The 19,735-nt window shown below is 46.9% G+C and overlaps 1 protein-coding gene across 4 annotated transcripts in view; it reads right to left on the bottom strand.

Annotated features, from left to right (window-relative positions):
* Positions 1-19,735, bottom strand: part of si:dkey-178k16.1 (band 4.1-like protein 1) — a 111,946-nt gene that overhangs the window by 49,325 nt on the left and 42,886 nt on the right. The window lies entirely within an intron of this gene.

Here is a 19,735-nt window from a genome sequence, read left to right as displayed (position 1 = left end):
AAAAGTTTGGGGTCACTTAAAAATGTCCTTGTTTTTTAAAGAAAAGCAATGAAAGAGCTTCACAAGACCTCAACTGGCAGTTTCAATAAATAGTACCCACAACACACCAGTCTCAACGTCAACAGTGAAGAGGCGACTCCGGAATGCTGGCCTTCTAGGCAGAGTTGCAAAGAAAAAGCCATATCTCAGACTGGCCAATAAAAAGAAAAGATTAAGATGGGCAATCGAATACAGACACTGGACAGAGGAACTCTGCCTAGAAGGTCAGCATCCCGGAGTCGCTTCTTCACTGTTGACATTGAGACTGGTGTTTTGTGGGTACTATTTAATGAAGCTGCCAGTTGAGGACTTGTGAGGGGTCTGTTTCTCAAACTAGACACTCTAATGTACTTGTCCTCTTGCTCAGTTGTGCACCGGGGCCTCCCACTCATCTTTCTATTCTGGTTAGAGCCAGTTTGTGCTGTTCTGTGAAGGGAGTAGTACACAGCGTTGTACGAGATCTTCAGTTTCTTGGCAATTTCTCACATGGAATAGCCTTAATTTCTCAGAAAAAGAATAGACTGACGAGTTTCAGAAGAAAGTTCTTTGTTTCTGGTCATTTTGAGCCTGTAATCGAACCCACAAATGCTGACGCTCCAGATACTCAAATAGTCTAAAGAAGGCCAGTTTTATTTCTTCTTTAACCAGTACAAAAGTTTTTAGCTGTGCTAACATAATTGGAAACGTGCTTTCTAATGATCAATTAGCCTTTTAAAATTATAAACTTGGATTCACTAACACAACGTGCCATTGGAACGCAGGAGTGATGGTTGCTGATAATGGGCCTCTGTATGCCTATGTAGATATTCCATTAAATATAAGACTTTTCCAGCAACAATAGTTATTTACTACATTAACAATTCCTACACTGTATTTCTGATCAATTTTATCTTATTTTAATGGACAAAAAATGTTATTTCAAAAACAAGGTAATTTCTAAGTGACACCAAACTTTTGAATGGTAGTGTATATTTTTCTCTTCATCTACAGTATCTACACACAATGGCAAAGCAAAAACAGGTTTTTATACATTTTTGCAAATTTATTTAAAAAAAACAGAAATAATACATTTACATAAGTATTCAGACCCTTTACTCATTACTTTGCGGAAGCACCTTTGGCAGCGATTACAGCCTTGAGTCTTCCTGTGTATGACGCTTCAAGCTTGGCACACCTGTATTGGGGGAGAACCTCCAATACTTCTCTGCAGATCCTCTCAAACTGTCAGGTTTGATGGGGATCGTCTCTGCACAGCTATTTTCAGGTCTCTCCAGAGATGGATCTCTCTGGAGTGATAGAGGTAGATACGTATAGGGGTAAGGTGACTAGACATCAGGATATATGATAAACAGTGTAGCAGTAACGTATATATGATTGTATGTGCGTGTGTGTGTGTGTAGAGTCAGTATAAATGTACGTGCATATTATTTGTGAGTGAGCAAATGATGCAGTGTCAAATCAAATCCAATTAACTTTTATTTGCTATATACACATGGTTATTGTTTTTTTTTTAACCAAGCAAGTCAGTTAAGAACAAATTCTTATTTACAATGACAGCCTAAGAACAGTGGGTTAACTGCCTTGTTCAGGGGAAGAACAACAGATTGGTACCTTGTCAGCTCAGGGATTTAATCCGCCAACCTTTCAGTTACTGGCCCAACGCTCTAACCACTAGTCTACCTGCCGTTAGCAGATGTTAATGTGAGTGTAACGAAATGCTTGTGCTTCTAATTCCGACAGTGCAGTAATATCTAACAAGTAATCTAACAATATTACAACAACTACTGTACCTAATACACACAAATCTAAAGGGATGGAATAATATATAAATATATGGATGAGCGATGACTGAGCAGCATAGGCAAGATGCAATAGATGGTATAAAATACAGTATATACATATGAGATTTTTTATTTATTTATTTTTATTTTACCTTTATTTAACCAGGTAGGCAAGTTGAGAACAAGTTCTCATTTACAATTGCGACCTGGCCAAGATAAAGCAAAGCTGTTCGACAGATACAACAACACAGAGTTACACATGGAGTAAAACAAACATACAGTCAATAATAAAGTATAAACAAGTCTATATACAATGTGAGCAAATGAGGTGAGAAGGGAGGTAAAGGCAAAAAAAGGCCTTGGTGGCAAGGTAAATACAATATAGAAAGTAAAACACTGGAATGGTAGTTTTGCAATGGAAGAATGTGCAAAGTAGAAATAAAAATAATGGGGTGCAAAGGAGCAAAATAAATAAATTAATTAAATACAGTTGGGAAAGAGGTAGTTGATAGGGCTAAATTATATGTGGGCTATGTACAGGTGCAGTAATCTGTGAGCTGCTCTGACAGTTGGTGCTTAAAGCTAGTGAGGGAGATAAGTGTTTCCAGTTTCAGAGATTTTTGTAGTTCGTTCCAGTCATTGGCAGCAGAGAACTGGAAAGAGAGGCGGCCAAAGAAAGAATTGGTTTTGGGGGTGACTAGAGAGATATACCTGCTGGAGCGTGTGCTACAGGTGGGAGATGCTATGGTGACCAGCGAGCTGAGATAAGGGGGGACTTTACCTAGCAGGGTCTTGTAGATGACATGGAGCCAGTGGGTTTGGCGACGAGTATGAAGCGAGGGCCAGCCAACGAGAGCGTACAGGTCGCAATGGTGGGTAGTGTATGGGGCTTTGGTGACAAAACGGATTGCACTGTGATAGACTGCATCCAGTTTGTTGAGTAGGGTATTGGAGGCTATTTTGTAAATTACATCGCCAAAGTCGAGGATTGGTAGGATGGTCAGTTTTACAAGGGTATGTTTGGCAGCATGAGTGAAGGATGCTTTGTTGCGAAATAGGAAGCCAATTCTAGATTTAACTTTGGATTGGAGATGTTTGATATGGGTCTGGAAGGAGAGTTTACAGTCTAACCAGACACCTAAGTATTTGTAGTTGTCCACGTATTCTAAGTCAGAGCCGTCCAGAGTAGTGATGTTGGACAGGCGGGTAGGTGCAGGTAGTGATCGGTTGAAGAGCATGCATTTAGTTTTACTTGTATTTAAGAGCAGTTGGAGGCCACGGAAGGAGAGTTGTATGGCATTGAAGCTTGCCTGGAGGGTTGTTAACACAGTGTCCAAAGAAGGGCCGGAAGTATACAGAATGGTGTCGTCTGCGTAGAGGTGGATCAGAGACTCACCAGCAGCAAGAGCGACCTCATTGATGTATACAGAGAAGAGAGTCGGTCCAAGAATTGAACCCTGTGGCACCCCCATAGAGACTGCCAGAGGTCCGGACAACAGACCCTCAGATTTGACACACTGAACTCTATCAGAGAAGTAGTTGGTGAACCAGGCGAGGCAATCATTTGAGAAACCAAGGCTGTTGAGTCTGCCGATGAGGATGTGGTGATTGACAGAGTCGAAAGCCTTGGCCAGATCAATGAATACGGCTGCACAGTAATGTTTCTTATCGATGGCGGTTAAGATATCGTTTAGGACCTTGAGCGTGGCTGAGGTGCACCCATGACCAGCTCTGAAACCAGATTGCATAGCAGAGAAGGTATGGTGAGATTCAAAATGGTCGGTAATCTGTTTGTTGACTTGGCTTTCGAAGACCTTAGAAAGGCATGGTAGGATAGATATAGGTCTGTAGCAGTTTGGGTCAAGAGTGTCCCCCCCTTTGAAGAGGGGGATGACCGCAGCTGCTTTCCAATCTTTGGGAATCTCAGACGACACGAAAGAGAGGTTGAACAGGCTAGTAATAGGGGTGGCAACAATTTCGGCAGATAATTTTAGAAAGAAAGGGTCCAGATTGTCTAGCCCGGCTGATTTGTAGGGGTCCAGATTTTGCAGCTCTTTCAGAACATCAGCTGAATGGATTTGGGAGAAGGAGAAATGGGGAAGGCTTGGGCGAGTTGCTGTTGGGGGTGCAGTGCTGTTGACAGGGGTAGGAGTAGCCAGGTGGAAAGCATGGCCAGCAGTAGAAAAATGCTTATTGAAATTTTCAATTATGGTGGATTTATCAGTGGTGACAGTGTTTCCTATCTTCAGTGCACTGGGCAGCTGGGAGGAGGTGTTCTTATTCTCCATGGACTTTACAGTGTCCCAGAACTTTTTTGAGTTAGTGTTGCAAGAAGCAAATTTCTGCTTGAAAAAGCTAGCCTTGGCTTTTCTAACTGCCTGTGTATAATGGTTTCTAGCTTCCCTGAACAGCTGCATATCACGGGGGCTGTTCGATGCTAATGCAGAACGCCATAGGACGTTTTTGTGTTGATTAAGGGCAGTCAGGTCTGGGGAGAACCAAGGGCTATATCTGTTCCTGGTTCTAAATTTCTTGAATGGGGCATGTTTATTTAAGATGGTTAGGAAGGCATTTTTAAAAAATATCCAGGCATCCTCTACTGACGGGATGAGGTCAATATCCTTCCAGGATACCCCGGCCAGGTCGATTAGAAAGGCCTGCTCGCTGAAGTGTTTCAGGGAGCGTTTTACAGTGATGAGAGGAGGTCGTTTGACCGCTGACCCATTACGGATGCAGGCAATGAGGCAGTGATCGCTGAGATCTTGGTTGAAGACAGCAGAGGTGTATTTAGAGGGGAAGTTGGTTAGGATGATATCTAAGAGGGTGCCCGTGTTTAAGGCTTTGGGGAGGTACCTGGTAGGTTCATTGATAATTTGTGTGAGATTGAGGGCATCAAGTTTAGATTGTAGGATGGCTGGGGTGTTAAGCATGTTCCAGTTTAGGTCGCCTAGCAGCACGAGCTCTGAAGATAGATGGGGGGCAATCAGTTCACATATGGTGTCCAGAGCACAGCTGGGGGCAGAGGGTGGTCTATAGCAGGCGGCAACGGTGAGAGACTTGTTTTTAGAAAGGTGGATTTTTAAAAGTAGAAGTTCAAATTGTTTGGGTACAGATCTGGATAGTAGGACAGAACTCTGCAGGCTATCTTTGCAGTAAATTGCAACACCGCCCCCTTTGGCAGTTCTATCTTGTCTGAAAATGTTGTAGTTTGGAATTAAAATGTCTGAATTTTTGGTGGTCTTCCTAAGCCAGGATTCAGACACAGCTAGAACATCCGGGTTGGCAGAGTGTGCTAAAGCAGTGAATAGAACAAACTTAGGGAGGAGGCTTCTAATGTTAACATGCATGAAACCAAGGCTATTACGGTTACAGAAGTCGTCAAAAGAGAGCGCCTGGGGAATAGGAGTGGAGCTAGGCACTGCAGGGCCTGGATTCACCTCTACATCGCCAGAGGAACATAGGAGTAGTAGAATAAGGGTGCGACTAAAAGCAATAAGAATTGGTCGTCTAGAACGTCTGGAACAGAGAGTAAAAGGAGGTTTCTGGGGGCGATAAAATAGCATCAAGGTATAATGTACAGACAAAGGTAAGGTAGGATGTGAATACAGTGGAGGTAAACCTAGGTATTGAGTGATGAAGAGAGAGATATTGTCTCTAGAAACATCATTGAAACCAGGAGATGTCATTGCATGTGTGGGTGGTGGAACTAATAGGTTGGATAAGGTATAGTGAGCAGGACTAGAGGCTCTACAGTGAAATAAGCCAATAAACACTAACCAGAACAGCAATGGACAAGACATATTGACATTAAGGAGAGGCATGCTTAGTCGAGTGATCAAAAGGGTCCAGTGAGTGGAGAGGTTGGTTTAGGGTCACGGCGATTTAGACAGCTAGCCAAGCCAACCGGTAGCAAGCTAGCATAGGATGGAGTCTGTTGTTAGCCACCTCTTGCGTTCGGTCAGTAGATTAGTGGGGTTCCGTGTGGTAGAGGTGATTAATCCAAATCACACAACAACAAAAATAAGAACAATAGATATAGTTATAGAGGCCCGAGAAGAAAACATAATAATTCAAATAAATAAATTGTCCGATTGTCTATTCAGATAGCAGCCGGAAAGACAGCTAACGGTTAGCGGGCCGCAGATGGGCGTTCCGGTAACGTCGCAACAGAGGAGCCAGCCGGATCTCCTTCAGGTAGATAACGTCGGCAGTCCGGTTGTGAAGGCCCGGTGGGGCTCCGCGTAGGCAGTGAAACGGGTCCGGATAGGTGACTGCAGCCCAGGAGTGAATGATGGAACTCAGGCGTGATTGACGGAGCTGGCTAGCACCGGAACAATCGATGTTTGCTCCGGAATCGACGAAAGCCGACTGTCACACGGATAGCAGCTAGCTAGCTGTGAGATCCGGGTATGAATGTCCAGAGAGCAGTTGAAATCCAGGGACATGGAGAGAAAAATTGGTCCGGTATGTTCCGTTCCGAGCCGCGCTGCGCCGTACAAAACTGGCGATAGATTTTCGATAGATTTTCGAACTAAAGGACAGCCGATGACCACAAACCGTGGTTAGCTTCTGATTAGCTTCTGGGCTAGCTCCTGGCTAGCTTCTGGCTAGTTTCTGGCCAGCCTCCTGGAGTTTCTGGCTAGCTTCCTGAAGGATTGCAGATCTGAGGTAAATAATACTTTTTTATAAATATAAAGATGAGTAATGTAAGATATGTAAACATTATTAACGTGGCATTATTTAAAGTGACTAGTGATACATTTATTAAAGTGGTAAAAGATTTGAGTCTGTATGTAGGCAGCAGGCTCTCTGTGTTAGTGATGGCTGTTTAACAGTCTGATGGCCTTGAGATAGAAGCTGTTTTTCAGTCTCTCGGTTCCAGATTTGAAGCACCTGTACTGACCTCGCCTTCTGGATGGTAGCGGGGTGAACAGGCAGTGGCTCGGGTGGTTGTTGTCCTTGATTATCTTTTTGGCCTTCCTGTGACATCGGGTGCTGTTGTAGGTAGTTTGCCCCCAGTGATGCGTTGTGCAGACCACACCACCCTCTGGAGAGCATTACGGTTGAGGGCGGTGCAGTTGCCGTACCAGGCGGTGACACAGCCCGACAGGATGCTCTCAAGTCTGCATCTGTAAACGTTTGTAAGGGTTTTAGGTGACAAGCCAAATATCTTCAGCCTCCTGAGGTTGAAGAGGCAATGTTGTGCCTTCTTCACCACACTGTCCGTATGGGTGGACCATTTCAGTTTGTCCGTGATGTGTAGGCAGAGAAACTTAAAAATATCCACCTTCTCCACTGCTGTCCCTTCGATGTGGATAGGGGGGTGCTCCCTCTGTTGTTTCCTGAAGTCCACGATCATCTCCTTTATTTTGTTGATGTTGAGTGACAGGTTGTTTTCCTGACACCACACTCCAAGTGCCCTCACCTCCTCCCTGTAGGCTGTCTCGTCGTTGTTGGTAATCAAGCTCACTACTATTGTGTCGTCTGCAAACTTGATGATCGAGTTGGAGGCATGCATGGCCACGCAGTCATGGGTGAACAGGGAGTACAGGAGGGGGGTGAGCACGCACCCTTGTGGGGCCCCAGTGTTGAGGGTCAGCAGAGTGGAGATGTTGTTTCCTACCTTCACCACCTGGGTGGGGTTGAGACCCAGGGCCTCAAATTTAATGATGAGCTTGAAGGGTACTAAGTGGTTGAATGCCGAGCAGTCAATGAACAGAATTCTTATATACAGTGCCTTGCGAAAGTATTCGGCCCCCTTGAACTTTGCGACCTTTTGCCACATTTCAGGCTTCAAACATAAAGATATAAAACTGTATTTTTTTGTGAAGAATCAAAAACAAGTGGGACACAATCATGAAGTGGAACGACATTTATTGGATATTTCAAACTTTTTTAACATCAAAAACTGAAAAATTGGGCGTGCAAAATTATTCAGCCCCTTTACTTTCAGTGCAGCAAACTCTCTCCAGAAGTTCAGTGAGGATCTCTGAATGATCCAATGTTGACCTAAATGACTAATGATGATAAATACAATCCACCTGTGTGTAATCAAGTCTCCGTATAAATGCACCTGCACTGTGATAGTCTCAGAGGTCCGTTAAAAGCGCAGAGAGCATCATGAAGAACAAGGAACACACCAGGCAGGTCCGAGATACTGTTGTGAAGAAGTTTAAAGCCGGATTTGGATACAAAAAGATTTCCCAAGCTTTAAACATCCCAAGGAGCACTGTGCAAGCGATAATATTGAAATGGAAGGAGTATCAGACCACTGCAAATCTACCAAGACCTGGCCGTCCCTCAAAACTTTCAGCTCATACAAGGAGAAGACTGATCAGAGATGCAGCCAAGAGGCCCATGATCACTCTGGATGAACTGCAGAGATCTACAGCTGAGGTGGGAGACTCTGTCCATAGGACAACAATCAGTCGTATATTGCACAAATCTGGCCTTTATGGAAGAGTGGCAAGAAGAAAGTCATTTCTTAAAGATATCCATAAAAAGTGCTGTTTAAAGTTTGCCACAAGCCACCTGGGAGACACACCAAACATGTGGAAGAAGGTGCTCTGGTCAGATGAAACCAAAATTGAACTTTTTGGCAACAATGCAAAACGTTATGTTTGGCGTAAAAGCAACACAGCTCATCACCCTGAACACACCATCCCCACTGTCAAACATGGTGGTGCAGCATCATGGTTTGGGTCTGCTTTTCTTCAGCAGGGACAGGGAAGATGGTTAAAATTGATGGGAAGATGGATGGAGCCAAATACAGGACCATTCTGGAAGAAAACCTGATGGAGTCTGCAAAAGACCTGAGACTGGGACGGAGATTTGTCTTCCAACAAGACAATGATCCAAAACATAAAGCAAAATCTACAATGGAATGGTTCAAAAATAAACATATCCAGGTATTAGAATGGCCAAGTCAAAGTCCAGACCTGAATCCAATTGAGAATCTGTGGAAAGAACTGAAAACTGCTGTTCACAAATGCTCTCCATCCAACCTCACTGAGCTCGAGCTGTTTTGCAAGGAGGAATGGGAAAAAATGTCAGTCTCTCGATGTGCAAAACTGATAGAGACATACCCCAAGCGACTTACAGCTGTAATCGCAGCAAAAGGTGGCGCTACAAAGTATTAACTTAAGGGGGCTGAATAATTTTGCACGCCCAATTTTTCCGTTTTTGATTTGTTAAAAAAGTTTGAAATATCCAATAAATGTCGTTCCACTTCATGATTGTGTCCCACTTGTTGTTGATTCTTCACAAAAAAATACAGTTTTATATCTTTATGTTTGAAGCCTGAAATGTGGCAAAAGGTTGCAAAGTTCAAGGGGGCCGGATACTTTCGCAAGGCACTGTAGGTATTCTTCTTGTCAAGACGGGATAGTGCATTGTGCAGTGTGATGTACTGGTACACCGCCTAATATAGAGGTCCTGGATAGCAGGGAGCTCAACCCCAGTGATGTATTGGGCTGTCCGCACCACCGTCTGTAGTGCCATGCGACTGAGGGTGGTGCTATTGCCATTCCGAGCAGTGATGCAGCCAGTCAACATGCTCTCAATGGTACAGCTGTATGACTTTTTTCTATTTCATTTTTTATTTCACCTTTATTTAACCAGGTAGGCCAGTTGAGAACAAATTCTCATTTACAACTGTGACCTGGCCAAGATAAAGCAAAGCAGTGCGTCAAAAACAACAACACAGAGTTACACATAAACAAATGTACAGTCAATATCACAATAGAAAAATCTATGTACAGTGTGTGCAAATGTAGAAGAGTAGGGAGGTAAGGCAATAAATAAGCCATTGAGGCAAAATAATTACAATGTAGCATTAACACTGGAGTGATAGATGATGTACAAGTAGAGATACTGGGGTGCAAAGGATAAATAACAATATGGGGATGAGGTAGTTTGGTGTGCTATTTACAGATTGGCTGTGTACAGGTACAGTGCTCTGACAGCTGATGCTTAAAGTTAGAGATGGAGATATGAGACTCCAGCTTCAGTGATTTTTGCAATTTGTTCCAGTCATTGGCAGCAGAGAACTGGAAGGAAAGGCGGCCAAAGGAAGTGTTGGCTTTGGGGATGACCAGTGAAATATACCTGCTGGAGCGCCTGCTACGGGTGGGTGTTGCTATGGTGACCAGTGAGCTGAGATAAGGCGGGGCTTTACCCAGCAAAGACTTATAGATGACCTGGAGCCAGTGGGTTTGGCGACAAATATGTAGTGAGGGCCAGCCAACGAGAGCATACAGGTGGCAGTGGTGGGCAGTATATGGGGCATTGGTGACAAAACAGATGGCACTGTGATAGACTACATTCAGTTTGCTGAGTAGAGTGTTGGAGGCTATTTTGTAAATGAAATCGCCGAAGTCAAGGATCGGTAAGATAGTCAGTTTTACGAGGGTATGTTTGGCAGAATGAGTGAAGGAGGCTTTGTTGCAAAATAGGAAGCCGATTCTAGATTTAATTTTGGATTAGAGATGCTTAATGTGAGTCTGGAAGAAGAGTTTACAGTCTAACCAGACACCTACGTATTGTAAGGAATGACGCTGGAGATGAGAAGCAGGTACGGGGAGTCAAACATTTAATCTGGAACAGACATAGAACAAGACAGGAACAGCGTAAGCACACGGGTAACACGGGCATATGACAAACAATGCAGCAGCGGGGAACAGAGCAGGGAACTGACAAATATAGGGGAGGAAATAAACAGATGAATGAGTGAGTCCAGGTGAGTCCAATATCGCTGAAGCGTGTGACGAGGGAAGGCAGGTGTGCATAAATGATGGTGGCAGGAGTGCGTAATGCAGGGCAGTCTGGCGCCCTCGAGCGCCAGGGGGGAAAAGCGGGAGCAGGCGTGACAGGTATTTGTAGTTGTCCACATATTCTAAGTCAGAACCGTCCAGAGTAGTGATGCTAGTCGGGTGTGTGGGTGCGGGCAACAATCGGTTGAAGAGCATGCATTTAGTTTTACTAGCATTTAAAAGCAGTTGGAGGCCGCGGAAGGGGTGTTGTATGGCATTGAAGCTCGTTTGGAGGTTTGTTAACACAGTGTCCAAAGATGGGCTAGATGTACACAGATTGGTGTCGTCTGCGTAGAGGTGGATCAGAGAATCACCAGCAATAAGAGCGACATCATTGATATGTACAAAGAATAGAGTCGGCAAGAGGGGAAAGAGGTGCAGCCTTGTTCACGACTGTGCGTGTGTGTGGACAATTTTAAGTATTAGTGATTTAGACACTGAGGAACTTGAAGCTCTCGACCCGCTCCACTGCAGCCCCGCCGATGTGGATGGAGGCATCTTCGCCCCGTTTCCTGCAGTCCACGATCAGCTACTTGGTCTTACTAACGTTGAGGGGAAGGGTTTGATCCGGCACCACACTGCCAGGTCACTGAACTCCTCTGTGTAGGCTATCTCATCATCGCCGGTGCGTGGCCACACAGTTGTGCGAGTTGTGCGTGGCCATACAGTCGTGGGTGAACAGGGAGTACAGGAAGTGACTAAGCACACACCCCTGTTGGGCCCCCGTGCTGAGGATTAGCATGGCTGAGGTGATGTTGCCTACACTCACCACCTGGGGTCAGCCCGTCAGGAAGTCTAGGATCTAGTTACAGAGGGAAGTGTTCAGTCCCAGGGTCCTAAGCTTGGTGATGAGCTTGGAAGGGACAATGGTGTTGAACACTGAGCTGTAGTCAGTGAACTGTATTCTCACATATGTATTCCTGTTATCCAGGTGGGTAAGAGCAATGTGGAGTGCAATTGAGATTGTGTTGTTTATGGGCCTGTTGGGGTGGTGTACAAATTGGAGTGGGTCTAGGGTGTCTGGGATGATGGAGTTGATGTGAGCCATAACCAGCCTCTCAAAGCACTTCATGTTTACAGTTGTGAGTGCTACATGGCGGTAGTCATTGTGGCAATATGCCTTAGAGTTCTTGGGAACAGGAATGATGGTAGTCATCTTAAAAGATGTGGGAATTACTGTCTGGGACAAGGAGAGGTTGAAAATTACTGTGAATATGCCTGCCAGGTGTTCTGAGAATGCTCTGAGAACACGCACTGGAATACTGTCAGGCCCTCTGGACTTGCGAGTGTTGATCTGATTAAAGACCTTACTCAAATCGGCCTCGGAGAGTGAGATTAACCAGTCCTCTGGGTCGGTGGCGTCCTTTACACCCGGCACGATGTTGTTATTGTCGGAGAGTGCATAAAATGCATTGAGTTCGTCTGGAAGAGAGTCATCGTTGGGCAGATCACAGCTGAGTCTTCATTTGTAATCTGTAATGGACTGTAGCCCTTGCGACAGAGCCTCAGTAATATGATTCTACCTTATTGCCACAGTTTATTGTCCTTTGGCTTGTTTGATGACTCTGCGGAGATCATAGCACTTGTTCTTGTCCTCAGCCGTAGCCTCAGGGTTGTCTGTGATAGCCCTGTCTGTGGTAGCCCTGTCTTTTAGTTTAGAGCCAACCTCTGTGTCAATCCAGGCCTTTTGATTGGGGAAAGCAGCAAACCTCGACTTCGCCAAAGCATTTCCTAATGAAGCTGGTGATGGAGGTGGTTAGCTCATCGATGTTATCAGCGGAGTCTCAAAACATTTTCCAATCAGCGCTAGTAAAGCAGTCCTATAACATAATCTCTGATACTGCTGACCATTTCTCGATGGAGAGAGTCACAGGTACTTCTTGTTTGAGCTTCTGGAAGCAGGAGTACGGAGTTATGATCTGATTTGCCAAATGGACGAGGAAGGGCCTTGTATGCTTGCTTGTGGGTTGAATAACAGTGGTCTAGGACTTTATCACCCTTCGTGGCGAAGGAGATGTGTTGATGGAAGTTGACGCAGAATTTAAATCGCCAGCAACCAGAAAAGCAGCCTCCGGACGTAAGTTTTCCTGCTTGTTTATAGCCTCATACAGTTCGTTAAATGCCAGCTTGTTATTTTTCTTGCCCTGAGGTGGAATTTATGCAACAGTCACGATAACAGCTGAAAACTCCCTCGGGAGTTAGAAGGGCATTTGTCCATCTCATCTCAGTACGGCGCCATACGTGCTTTGGCAGAGAGGCAACGTCAGCATAGCCAACAACTTCCCATGCTTTGGTAAACAGCTGAGGGATGGGGGTGGAGAAATGTTACCACTCTCCAATTCATTGATCGAGCTATGGATGCAATAACTGACAATAACTAAATGAGATCAAAATTATAGTTTTAACCATGTTTTGAAGCTATACCACGGTTTTTTGTTTTTTTTACAATTGAATTGTCTTCAAACGATAGAGTAAAACAAGCTGAAACACGATATCTAAGTATGTGGACACCCCCTCAAATTAGTGGATTCTGCTATTTCAGCCACACCAGTCGCTGACAGGTTTATAAAAAAAAGCACACAGCCATGCAATCACCATAGACAAACATTGTCAGTAGATTAGCCTTACTGGAGAGCTCAGTGACATTCAACGTAGCACCGTCATAGGATGTCACCTTTCTTCAAGTCAGTTAGTCAAATTTCTACCCTGCTAGCGCTGCCCCGGTCAACTGAAAGTGCTGTTATTGTGAAGTGGAAACGTCTAGGAGCAACAACGGCTCAGCCGTGGAGTGGTCACACAAGCTCACGGGACTGCCAAGTGCTGAAGCATGTAGCGCGTAAAAATCGTCTGTCCTCGGTTGCAACACATTTCCATGGCCAAGCAGCTGCCCACAAGCCTATGATCACCATACATAATGCCAAGCGTCGGCTGGAGTAATGTAAAGTTCGACGCCATAGGACTCTTGATCAGTGGAAACGCATTCTCTGAAGTAATAAACCACGCTCCACCATCTGGCAGTAAGACGGACAAATCTGGGTTTGGTGGATGCCAGGAAAACACTACTTACCCAAATACATAGTACCAACTGTAAAGTTTGGTAGAGGAGGAATAAAGAGCTAGGACCTTTAGTTCCAGTGAAGGGAAATCTTAACGCTACAGCATACAATGACATTCTAGATGAGTCTGTGCTTCCAACTTTGTGGCAATAGTTTGGGGAAGGCCCTTTCCTGTTTCAGCATGACAATGCCCCCGTGCACAAAGCGAGGTCCATACAGAAATGGATTGTCGAGATTGGTGTGGAAGAACTTAACTGACCTGCACAGAGCCCTGACTTCAACCCCATCGAACACCTTTGGGATGAATAGGAATGCCAATTACGAGCCAGGCCTAATCTCCCAACATCAGTGCCCGACCTCACTAATGCTCGTGTCTAAATGCAGAATATTTCCCCGCAGAAAAATTCCAACTTCTAATGGAAAGCCTTCCAGGAGAGTGGAGGCTGTTATAGCAGCAAAGGGAGGACCAACTCCATATTAATTCTCATGATTTTGGAATGAGATGTTCGATGAGCAGGTGTCCACATAGTTTTGGTCATGTAGTGTATTTTGGGTTCTGATGGGGAAGGACAGTTGAACTAAGCTCATGAAGCATTTCAAAGTGATATTCTTCAACAATCAATGGCTCAAGAATCAAAGTCCAAAAATGTATGTACCAATCCTGGTATGTCTCTTTAAGTTTCTCAGGGCACAGGAATATAAATGCCAGTTAAGCCCTGTCCGCTTAGCTTAATGTCACCGGAGTCTTCTGAGAGATACTTTCTCTATACACTGTGGACCCCATGCGCCACCTTTAAAAGGGCAATCACTTCTAATCACATTTCAAAGGGCAATGGTCTCTTTCCTTCTTTCACCCTGACTGGTCCACTGTGAGGACGGGCAACCACCGCATAGCCCTTTCCTGCAGTCAAATAACCTAGTGGCCTCATGGGTGGAATGTTATAAATAGTTTTCATAATTAATAAACGTTTAGTCCGTTTCTTCTGTTGTTTCTATGTTAAACGGGTTTTGTTATATTTCAGTCTTCTGTGATGTATAGAAAGTGTAATATTGGGATGCGAATTCAACTCTATTTCTGACATCGTACATGTCTTCCTTTTTTTAAGCCCATAACCATGTGTGTGAGGTGTATACTTTTGTTTCTTGGTAGACTTGTTTAAGACTACCAAGAAACACTTTGTGTGACCCTGATTTAGCCCACTGCAGTAGAAGGTTAATACATTGTCACGTTCTGACCTCTATTTCTGTTGTTTTGTATTTATTTAGTATGGTCAGGGCGTGAGTTGGGTGGGCAGTCTATGTTTGTTTTTCTATGTTTTGGGGCATTTCTATGTTTTCGGCCTAGTATGGTTCTCAATCAGAGGCAGGTGTCATTAGTTGTCTCTGATTGAGAATCATACTTAGGTAGCCTGGGTTTCACTGTGTGTTTGTGGGTGATTGTTCCTGTCACTGTGTTTGTCGTCACAGGATAGGACTGGTTTGCGTTCTCACTTTTCTTGTTTTCGTTAGTTTGTTCATGTGTAGTGATTTATTAAAATATGAATAACCACCACGCTGCGCTTTGGTCCGCTTCTCTTCCTCCTACAGACGAACGCCCTTACAGAATCACCCACCTACCAAGGACCAAGCGGCGTGGTAAACAGAGGCTGCAGCAACAGCAGCAGCAGGAGAAGCGACTGGTGCAGCAGGAGCAACAGCAGCAGCAGCAAAGGCAGCAGCAGGAGGAGCAACAGCAGCAGCAGGAGAAGCGACTGGTGCAGCAGGAGCAACAGCAGCAGCAGCAAAGGCAGCAGCAGGAGGAGCAACAGCAGCAGCAGCAGAAGCAGCAGTGGGAGAGGCTGCACTACTTGGAGAGATGGACTTGGGAGGAGATTCTAGACGGGAAAGGACCCTGGGCAGAGCCAGGAGAATATTGCCGCCCCAAGGCCGAGCTGGAGGCAGCAAAAGCAGAGAGGCGGCATTATGAGGAACTAGCACGGCAGAGCGGATGGAAGCCCGAGAGTCACCCCAAAAAATTTCTTGGGGGGGGGGGGCACAGGGGGAGTGTGGCAGAGTCAGGAGTCAGACCTGAGCCAACTCCCCCCGTTTATCGTGAGGAGCCAAGGAGGAGCTCAGAACCAGAGCTGGTGTTGGAGGTGAGCGAAGCAGAGACTGTGAAGGAGTTAATGGGGAAATTGGAGGAGAGTGATATGAGGGACTTGCTGGTTTGGTGCATGAGGCACGACATTCGCCCGACGGAGCGTGTCAGGGATTTAATGGCACCGGGGTCAGCTCTCCATACTCATCCTGAGGTGCGTGCGAGGGGTCTGGTGAAGACTGTGCCAGCCTCACGCACCAGGCCTCCTGTGCATCTCCCTAGCCTTGCACGTCCTGTGCCATCTCAGCACTACAGTGCTCCTAGCAGTGCTAACTGTGGCGGGCGTGGTGCTGGTCAGGCACCGTGTTATGCAGTTGTGCGCACGGTGTCCCCAGTACGCGTGCTTAGCCCAGTGCGCTACATCCCAGCTCCCCACATCTGCCGGGCTAGGGTGAAGATCCAGCCAGGGCGGTTGGTGCCAGCCCTGCCCTCAAGATCTCCAGTACGCCTTCACGGTCCGGTCTATCCGTCACCACCTCCACGCACCAGCCCTCCGGTGGCAGCCCCCCGTACCAGGCTGTCTCTCCGGCCCATCCTTACAGGGGCTTCCTCCTCTCCAGCGCTGCCGGAGCCTCCCACCTGTCCGGCGCCTCTGCCGGAACCTCTCGCCTGTCCGGCGCCGCTGACAGAGCCTCCCGCCTGTCCGGCGCCGCTGACAGAGCCTCCCGCCTGTCCGGCGCGACTGGAGCCTCCCGCCTGTCCGGCGCCTCTGCCGGAGCCTCCCGCCTGTCCGGCGCCTCTGCCGGAGCCTCCCGCCTGTCCGGCGCCTCTGCCGGAGCCTCCCGCCTGTCCGGCGCCTCTGCCGGAGCCTCCCGCCTGTCCGGCGCCTCTGCCGGAGCCTCCCGCCTGTCCGGCGCCTCTGCCGGAGCCTCCCGCCTGTCCGGCGCCTCTGCCGGAGCCTCCCGCCTGTCCGGCGCCGGAGCCTCCCGCCTGTCCGGCGCCGCTGCCGGAGTCTCCCGCCTCTCCGGCGCTACCAGGGCCTTCCTTTTCTCCAGCGTTGCCGGAGCTTCCCGTCTGCCCAGCGCCAGCTGAGCTTCCCGTCTGCCCAGCGCCAGCTGAGCTTCCCGTCTGCCCAGCGCCAGCTGAGCTTCCCGTCTGCCCAGCGCCAGCTGAGCTTCCCGTCTGCCCAGCGCCGCCAACGCCGCCCGTCTGCCCAGCGCCGCCAGCGCCGCCCGTCTGCCCAGCGCCGCCAGCGCCGCCCGTCTGCCCGGAGCCGCCAGCGCCGCCCGTCTGCCAGGAGCCGCCAGTGCCGCCCGTCAGCCAGGGGCCGCCAGTGCCGCCCGTCAGCCAGGGGCCGCCAGTGCCGCCCGTCAGCCAGGGGCCGCCAGTGCCGCCCGTCAGCCAGGGGCCGCCAGTGCCGCCAGTCAGCCAGGGGCCGCCAGTCAGCCAGGGGCCGCCAGTCAGCCAGGGGCCGCCAGTGCCGCCAGTCAGCCAGGTGCCGCCAGTCAGCCAGGGGCCGCCAGTGCCGCCAGTAAGCCAGGGGCCGCCAGTAAGCCAGGGGCCGCCAGTGCCGCCAGTCAGCCAGGGGCCGCAAGTAAGCCAGGGGCCGCCAGTGCCGTCAGTCAGCCAGGGGCCGCCCGAGCAGCTGCCCCTCTGTCCCGAGCAGCTGCCGCCCCTCTGTCCCGAGCTGCTATCGCCCCTCTGTCCCGAGCTGCAATCGCCCCTCTGTCCCGAGCTGCTATCGCCCCTCTGTCCCGAGCAGTTGTCCCTCTGTCCCGAGCAGCTGCTTCACCTCTGTCCCGAGCTGCCCCTCTGTCCCGAGCAGCCCCTCTGTCCAGTGGGGTCATTGAGAGGGGTGGTCATGGTGAGTAAGCCAGGGAGGCGGACAATAAGGCGGACTAAGACAATGGTGAAGTGGGGTCCGCGTCCCGCGCCAGAGCCGCCACCGCGGACAGACGCCCACCCAGACCCTCCCCTATAGGTCAAGGTTTTGCGGCCGGAGTCCGCACCTTTGGGGGGGGGGTACTGTCACGTTCTGACCTCTATTTCTGTTGTTTTGTATTTATTTAGTATGGTCAGGGCGTGAGTTGGGTGGGCAGTCTGTTTGTTTTTCTATGTTTTGGGGCATTTCTATGTTTTCGGCCTAGTATGGTTCTCAATCAGAGGCAGGTGTCATTAGTTGTCTCTGATTGAGAATCATACTTAGGTAGCCTGGGTTTCACTGTGTGTTTGTGGGTGATTGTTCCTGTCACTGTGTTTGTCGTCACAGGATAGGACTGGTTTGCGTTCTCACTTTTCTTGTTTTCGTTAGTTTGTTCATGTGTAGTGATTTATTAAAATATGAATAACCACCACGCTGCGCTTTGGTCCGCTTCTCTTCCTCCTACAGACGAACGCCCTTACATACATTATCTGATTTTTAAGGACAATGTCACCTGCACATGGCTACACTCGCATTAACATCTGCTAACCATGTGTATGTGACAAATAAAATTTTATTTGATTTTGGGTTGTTCCATGAATAGAGTGCCCTCAGACATTATGTGTGTGAATTGTAATAAAACACTCAACGTAACAGTTGGATCACACACTGTACATCTATGCTCTAACTCAGTGTCTCCCAATCTCAGTCCTGTGGACTGAAACCCATCGGTTTCTGAGACCAATCAGAGAGGTCAGAATCTGTTCGCATACTCAGAGTCAGGGAGGAAAGAACACAGACTTGGAGAAGAAACATAAGTGGGCATGGCGTTTGGCCGGAGCGATGTGGATGGGTAGCCAGGCAAGTTTTTAACCCACTTAACCCCAAGATTTTCCCATGTTTTCTCCATCATTGTAAAGCCCTAGTTATTTAGCTGCTTTGGGAAAGTAATTTCTGAAGATATGTGCTTAAGTAATGTCATTAGAAATTAATTTACTTTTGTAACTCAAGTTTAAGGTCAACAGTGTAACATGACCTGAACTCTCATTTTAACATGGTAAAACTATTATTTTGAAAAAAAAAATGATAAAACATTGAACCTGTAATAGTCAAATCATAGTGTAAAAACAGGTGAGTTGGTTTTACACTTTTAGGCCATTTTCTGGTGTTTTGAGGTTGGAAACTGAGTGTCGAGCATACCATGTCAACCCTGTTACCCATAGATAGATATGCTAGAAATGTTTTAAGTTCTAAAATGTCACTTTTAACTTTATTGGTATTCAACCCCCTGAGTCAATGCATTTTATAATCATTGCTGGCAGTGATTACAGCTGTGAATCTTTCTGGGTAAGTCTGTAAGAGCTTTGCACACCTGGATTGTGCAATATTTGCACATTATTCTAAAAAATAATCTTCAAGCATTGTCAAGTTGGTTGTTGATCATTGCTAGACAGTCATTTTCAGGTCTTTCCATAGATTTTCAAGCCGATTTAATTCAAAACTGTAACTAGTCATGAACATTCAATCTTGTCTTGGTAAGCAACTCCAGCGTATATTTGGCCTTGTGTTTTAGGTTACTGTCCTGCTGAAAGGTGAATTTGTCTCCCAGTGTCTGTTGGAAGGCAGACTGAACCAGGTTTTCCTCTAGGATTTTGCTTGTGCTTAGCTCCATTCTGTTTATTTTGATCATTAAAAAAACTCTCTAGTCCTTGCTGATGACAAGCAAAACCATAACACCACCATACTTGGAAATATGAAGAGTGGTGTTCAGTGATGTGTTGTGTTGGATTTGCACCAAACATAACACATTGTATTCAGGACATAAAATTAATTTCTTTGCCAAATGTTTTGCAGTTCTACTTTAGCGCCTTATTGTAAACAGGATGCATGTTTTGAAATATTTGTATTTTGTACTGGCTTCCTTATTTTCATTCTGTCAATTAGGTTCATATTGTGGAGTACCTACAATGTTGTTGATCCATCCTCCGTTTTCTCCAATCACAGCCATTAACCTCTATAACTATTTTAATGTCACCATTGGCCTCATGGTG

The sequence above is a fragment of the Oncorhynchus mykiss genome, chromosome 9 (genome assembly GCF_013265735.2).
Source record: "Oncorhynchus mykiss isolate Arlee chromosome 9, USDA_OmykA_1.1, whole genome shotgun sequence".
Taxonomy (NCBI): Eukaryota; Metazoa; Chordata; class Actinopteri; order Salmoniformes; family Salmonidae; genus Oncorhynchus; species Oncorhynchus mykiss.
Note: the sequence above shows the minus strand (reverse complement) of the source record. Positions and strands in the feature narration are given on the sequence as shown.